Source organism: Silurus meridionalis, chromosome 3 (assembly GCF_014805685.1).
Source record: "Silurus meridionalis isolate SWU-2019-XX chromosome 3, ASM1480568v1, whole genome shotgun sequence".
Classification (NCBI taxonomy): Eukaryota; Metazoa; Chordata; class Actinopteri; order Siluriformes; family Siluridae; genus Silurus; species Silurus meridionalis.
Window position 1 is genome coordinate 32,314,005 of NC_060886.1, and position 7,574 is coordinate 32,321,578.

Sequence of the window (7,574 nt, forward strand, 5' to 3'; positions counted from 1 at the left end):
TTCATTATACCCGGGCTGAACGAACTTAATCCAAATGTCTAGATATTAATACTTTCTGGGAAAACATCCCCCACCGCCATTTTTCTGTCTCTCTCCTTTTTTTTCCCCGCGTTCCTCCCCCGAAACCTGATTGGACAAACAGTCTGTCCCTCATACAGGGAGAAAATCCTCAGTTGCTATTTTGCATGCCCCATCAAGACAATATATTCTTACAGTATTACACTAGGACAATTTTCATTAGATGGGTTTGAAAATTAAATGAAATGAAATATATATATTGCCCTAAATCCATAGTATGTTACACTTAATTTAAGGATAAACATCTACTGTGGTGAATAAATTGTGATAAAAGTTGAACTTGAATAGCAGAAAAGGCATATAAGCAAACAAACAAACAAAAATAAATTGCCATTTGAATCAGCAATTCTCGCTTACGGTCATACCACTCTGAGACCGCTCGACCTAGTCTGATCTCGGAAGCTCGCTTGTGCGCTGTGTGTCTTGTAATGACAGCTAATCAGTGCAAGATCTTCCATTTCTTTCTCAGCCAATGGCACCACTGGTTAGCGCTTTTAGCTGTTAACCAAAAGGCTGGTTTCCAAACCCACCCAGGGACGTTCTGGCTTTTGTCAGACACCAAGCACTGAGTGGACTGAGTGACTGTTGCTGGCAGGGTGGTGCGTCTGGGACAGATGCTTTGAGGGTTTCTTTTTTAGCCAGTGTTTGTCAGAGACACTGTTAAATTCTAAATGCTTATTTTAAGGTGAAACTATGACGAACTATAAAAGAATAATAAAGATATCTCTTCATTTCCATTTTCTCACGTCAGCACTGCTGTGATGGCCGAGAAGTTAAGGCGTTGGACTCGAAATCCAATGGGGTTTTCCCACGCAGGTTCGAGTCCTGCTCACAGCGGTTCTGCTTTAAGTTAAAGTGTTGTATGAACCCTCTTATTGCTAAGTGTACAATGGAGTTGATGATTTCATCCAAATATAAACCGCACCCACTGAATGTTACAAAGATTTTCATTTTGAACATAAATACGCCGCACCTGTCTATAAGCTGCAGGTGCCTACATTAAAACTAATGAACTTTACACAAGCTTTAACGAAAGACAGTGCCTGTTACACGGCTTGTATCCAAAGAGTAAGTCATTGTTCACTGTCTTCCTCCTTCCTTTCACAACAATTTCTCTCGGGAGTTTATCTTTTGGCATCATCGTGTGTTTAAAAATCACCATCGGTGAAGCTTTTCTCCCGATGCCGTGCAGTTCAGAACACAGGTGAACCTCATGCATATTTATGATTCAGTGAGAGCGCACCCGATTTGATATAAAGAATTTTATTGGTTCACCTGAACTCTTTCGGCAATTTCATTGGTCTAATGTTATGGGGCTCAGTTTTTTGGCTTGAAGCTTGTGAAACCGAGAAAAACCCAGGAAAAATCCATAAATTAGCCGTTTCATTGTTTAAGCCGCGGGGTTGAAAGCGTGGGAAAAAAGTAGCGGCTTATAGTCCGAAATATACGGTATTATATCATGATACTGCATCACTTCTCATGTTACTGTCTCCTAGATTTGTGGATTTGTAGCGTTTATTGTGTGATTTAAATGTTGTTATCTGGCAATATGGGGAGTAATACAAACAGACACTCACACACCATAATGGTTAGATGCAGTCTGAATATCAACACTAGAAATACCATCTAAAAATTATTTCTAGATGGGATTTTCCAGAAGAAAATAGCAGTTAGAAATGCACACCTTTCGTTAATCACTATTTTGTGTCTTGTGTATGTGTTTTACACTGTTTTGTGTTGTCTTGCACTGTCCTGTGTTGTCTTTAAGAGGGGGATTGGGACTGAAGACCTGCCACTGTATAAACTATTAGAGAGAACGAGTAACGCTGTGCAGATCTACTGTGTATTTTATTTATTTATCTACAAAAATATACAATGTTATGACTATAATCTATAAAAAATATTTATAAAGAGATCACATTTTAGGCTTTATGTGATGATGGAGGAAGCTGATCTAAGGCACTTGGTGACGGCTGAGGGAACGCGCTTGAATGTGATCTTGTTCTGCTTCAGGATCAGTTGCAAAACAAAGCCCAGGTGCTCGTAAGCTCTTAGTAAACGCTTCATGGAGAAAACATGAAAAGGGAAAAGCTTTTAAACACATGCAAAGTTTATTAAATACAACATGCTCTAAAATTAAAACACCCCCAAATACACAGGACCAAAAACAGTGTTATTAAAAAAGGAGCTTCTCTGCATTTAATTGATGCTTTTTCAAAAACAACTCATATAAAGTGGCAAGAAAATTCCTTTGGAGTTTTTAGTCACTTACTTTACAAAAACATGCTGTATGTTACCACTGAAATGTTGCAGTAGTTCTATATTGTAAATTTGGACTTTTTAACTGAAGATCAAAGCATGGAGTAGAAGAAATTAATAACACTAATAATAATAATAATAATAAGAAGAAGAAGAAGAAGAAGAGAAGAAGAACTGCATTAGATATAGAAAAAGTTGAATGATAAGAGATGAGATGAGAGAGCGGGTTTTATAGAAAATGATTATTAAGTTACTGAAAATAATTTGCATTGTTTAGTGGCTGTTTCTCTGATGTAGTGACTGGCAGAGTAATGAAAATACTCCAGCATGCACAGTAATTGAGTGACAGTAGGTAGCGCAATAATGACCCTGTTTATTCATGACATAAGAATTAATGATGTCAACATTAATAAAAAAACACAAAGGTGAATGAGAGAGATCTCAAAGTGAGCTACCTAGTAGCTGAACTCGTAGCCTAATCAAAAAAAGCCCCACACTGTGGCAGAGACATTAATGCTACCTGCCTGCAAAGCTGCTGTTAACAAGATGCTCGGCCCTGACACAGTTAAAGAAATAGCTAAAGTTCCTCTCAGATTACACAATTACCAGACGTATTGATGAAACTACAAACAGAGAGACACTGAGAGCTGCTGAGCAAAAGCTTTGTGTGTCTTTCCTCAATTCCTGCAGGAAATCATCGTTGTGTTCATCTAAACAGCCCCAGATTTCACACTGAGTGACTATAAACTAACTGAGAGACTGAAGAAAGAAAGGAGACTAGTGGTAAATCTTTTCTATAGTTGTGAGGTGACTGATACACAAAGCCATGGAGCAGTTGGACACTGGGGAGACAATCAGATGAATGAAAGTAGAAAATGTGATAAAAAGCTAAAGTTTATTGTAAGATTTGAGTCATAATTGTTCAGATGCACAGTGTAGCTGCAATGACACAAAATTCACTTCACTACAAGAGCAAAAATTATAAAAAAAAATAAAGAAAAACAGATTAAATAAAAAAAAAGAAAACAATCCAATGTTATTTAAACTTTACAGGCAAAAAATGAAGAAAAAAAAAGAATAAGATATTTTCTGTTATTTTTCCCATTGTTTATGTCAAACATTAATTAATGTGTGTGTGTGTGTGTGTGTGTGTGTGTGTGTGTGTGTGTGCGTGAACATGCAATTGTGTGCTCTTGTTTTTTTTAGATGATCACCTCCAAACCTTCACCACCACCTAAATATAAAATATCACAAAAATAATCACTTTAAAATATTAACAAACAAAAATCTAAAACAATAACAACAAAAATAAAAACATAAAAATAAACCCTGTGTCTCTGATTGCATTATTCCCCATTCTACTGGATCCACTGCATGGAGTTTACTGGGTGGCACCTAAAACTTCAGATTAATACACACACACCTCATGAAGATTACAGACCATCACACACTCCAGTGCTCATGGTAGTTTTTACTCCTTGGTGTTTTGTATTGTTTTAAGATTCATAATCACACTCGTTTAACCCCCCAAATGAGGATGGGTTTCCCTTTTGAGTCTGGTTCCTTTCAAGGTTTTATCCTAATGTAGCGCAAGGTTAAGAAATAGGACCACATGAGTCGCCTTTTTTAAAAATAGCGCCACTTAGTGAGCTGCATCTAATTTTTTTGTTGCTATTCTTATTAAAATATAGATGACTAGATATAGATCAATATAATTAATATTAATAATGACATTTTATCAAAGGTAAATTGAGCAAATTTGTCATTTCAGAAGTGTGTATCAAACCTTCACATTAATCGGTACCCAAGAAGTAGCTCTCAGTTTCAAAAAGGTTGGTGACCCCTGATATAGAGCATGTCTGAGTACAGCTGAGGAGAGCAGAGGAGGAACACAGACACAAACCCCATCTTCTGGCTTGATTCAGAATCTTTAGCAGAAGCTTTTCAGAGAGCTTTACTTTATACCATACAGATTGTTTCAGATATAAAGATATTTCAACTGGACTTTTTTTTCGGGTTTTTTCATTTATTTCAATAAGATTTGTATTAAAACAGTTTATACATATTTCATAGAAGTATTGTATCCAAGATACTCGTCTTGAAAGTACTCGGTATTGGATTAAAAAGAAAATGATTGGTATCGCTCATCGCTATCGACGACACCAGCTGAAATACTTGACTCTGTGTGCTGTGATGTGAAATCAGACACGGGACTGCAGACTGCAGCTCACTGGAAGTGTTTAATGTTTCTTCTGATAAACACACAACAAATCAGCAGCCCCTGTGGTGATATTTCACTTATTGTGTGTGTGGTAGACTTATCACCATGTGCCCTCACATTCATCAAAATACACCTAAACAGTGTAAAATATTCACACATAAACCTCACACAAAAACTTCAGTGAGAAGAAATAAAAAATTATTTCGGCTGCTCCCTTTAGGGGGCGCCACAGCGGATCATCCTCCTCCACACTGTCCTCTATTTCTGCTTCTTTCAACCAAAAATATATCAATAAATAATAAATAAATATAAAAGTAAATTATATAAAATTAAACCAGTGTATCATAAATTTAGGAGAAACCACCACTCCAATGAGATTACAATACAGAAAGGGAAGAGGAGGAGTCAGGACAGGAAGTGACATCAGCTTCAATTATCAAGGCATTTAAAGGAAGCACCCATTTTAATCAGGTAACTACATTTATAAACACAGATATGAGTATAAACAAGACAAATCAACAGTTTAGTATGAATTGAAACAGGACATGTAAATTGAACAGGGTAAATTATACACCTGTTACATACATCTATAGATTTAAAACGAGGAAAAGGTTTGTTACGGCACATGCGATGTGGGCGTGGCTAAATGACGCTGATGTGAAACGGAATCCAGAGATTCATCGTGTTTTATCTGTAAGTTTTACCGTCAAATCTTTCCATTCAACATGTTTCTATTATTTATACAGTAATATTCTTATAGGAAAGCTTTTTTAACAAGATTGAAGCCTTTTATACTTTTGAAGACGTTCGCGGAAGTAATTCTTCCCGTGATGCATTGCGAGATGCATAAATTAATCAGTTAAAATAAATATAACAATTTTAAAGAAGTAAACATGAAAAATTACAGTATTGTGTTCAAAATGACGCTTTAACACTACAATTTACAATATAATGTATATATTGTAATCAAATTAAGTGAGTGAACTTTTTCATCTACCATGATCATGTGAATTGTAAAGATCTCTTGGTATAAATACAGTGTATGAAATATTAGAGTTTGGTCTGGGTCGGGAATACACGCGCTCATGCCGAAATTCACCTGCTGTGTGTGTTACCAGTGGGTGAACTAAATAAATGGAAGATTGCGTGTGTGTTCCTGACTTGGGTCTTTTTACTATTTAACACTGACTTGCATTAATAACTCTATTTTTGTGTTAAAATATATAGTTTTTTAATATATAATTTAATGTTACAGCATATTTGTTTTATATTCTATCTCTCTGTTAAAATAAATCTACTATAAAAATTCTATAAGGGGGTAAATTTACAAAATGAAAAAAAATGTTATTTCTTTAACTGCGTCAGGGACGAGCATCTTGTTGACAGCGGCTTTGCAGGCAGGTAGCATTAATGTCTCTGCCACAGTGTGGGGCTTTTTTTGATTAGGCTACGAGTTCAGCTACTAGGTAGCTCACTTTGAGATCTCTCTCATTCACCTTTGTGTTTGTCATGAATAAACAATGTCATTATTGCGCCACCTACTGTTACCCAATTACTGTACATGGTGGAGTATTTTCATTACTCTGCCAGTCACTACATCAGAGAAACAGCCACTAAACAATGCAAATTATTTTCAGTAACTTAATAATTTTTTTTGGAGCAATATGAGACCAGCTCTCTCATCTACACTCCCAAACACATCAGTTGTTTGTAACCGTATCATACAAATAAATAGTTTAAAAATCATACATTGTGATTTCTGGATTTTTTATTTTAGATTATGTCTCTCACAGTGGACATGCACCTACGATGACAATTTCAGACCCCTCCATGATTTCTAAGTGGGAGAACTTGCAAAATAGCAGGGTGTTCAAATACTAATTTTCCTCACTGTATGTATATTTTGCAATGTTTCTTCTTATTTACATCTGTAAAAAAATACCAAGACTAAAAGGTAAATAAAACCTGTTTTCCACACTCTTTATTGTTCTTTTACCAGGTCGTAAGTGTTCCACCTGCTGCAAGTGTTCCACCTGCTGCAAGTGTTCCACCTGCTTTACTCCACTCCTACTGCTGTAGCGCCCTCTACCTCCACCCCCACCATTATACAGCCTGCACTTACATTATCACTGCTCATTCATTATTTTCATATTTCAGTATTTACTCCACACGCAATTATCTCTGGAACGTCCCCAAAGCCTTTTATAGTCATATTGTCTTTTATTGAATAGAAGATCATTTGTGTTTTTTTAAAAAGGGAAATCAGATCTTTACATTTCCAGCACATGTGTGATTTTACATGATTTTACAAGTCACGGTTTGGTGAATCCTTCAGCAACAATTCAGCAGCCAAACCTAATGTAAATGTACCAATGCAGATTCCTGTCATTTAAAAAGATCTTCATATGTCATTATCATCATCATTATTATGCTTAAGTTCATAATATACAATATGTGTCTTTACAGCCTGGTAGTCAAAGTTCATCTCCTTCAGCCAGTCCTTCATCTGCATCCAGACCTGCTGTTTCTTCCAGTTCTGCTCCTTTAACCATTTCTTCCTGGTGTTTTGAGTCACTCAGAGACTTGATATTATTTTACCATTTATTTTTGTGGATTTACTACTATTATAATCTATAGTTATTTATCATTAGGTTTTTGTTTCAGACCCAATTAGGATCATTTTTTAAATCTTTGTACTTGATTATATCTATTGTTAAATAACCTTTATTAATATATACATTGATTTGTAATTTTGTAGCATTTTCAGTAATTAAAAATAAAATGTTTTATTGTTTATAGAACAGTGACTCGTGAATTATTCTGTGAACCTGCTGAACCCATTATCATCCTCATTATTATTATTAAGTAGAATATAAATATAAAAGATAAATACAGAACATGTCCCATATAATGAAAAAGAGACTTTTGTTAAAAAAGTGTTAAAGGTTAAATAAGTACATTAACAAAAGAAATAAACATGCATTTTATGCACTTTATTGGAATTTCCAGTAAAAAA

General features: G+C 35.4%; 1 non-coding gene across 1 annotated transcript; it reads left to right on the forward strand.

The window, feature by feature from the left end:
• Positions 1-833: 833 nt before the first annotated feature.
• On the forward strand, positions 834-915 carry trnas-cga. The gene has a single exon. It is a non-coding gene; the product is annotated as a tRNA-Ser (tRNA).
• Positions 916-7,574: the final 6,659 nt, after the last annotated feature.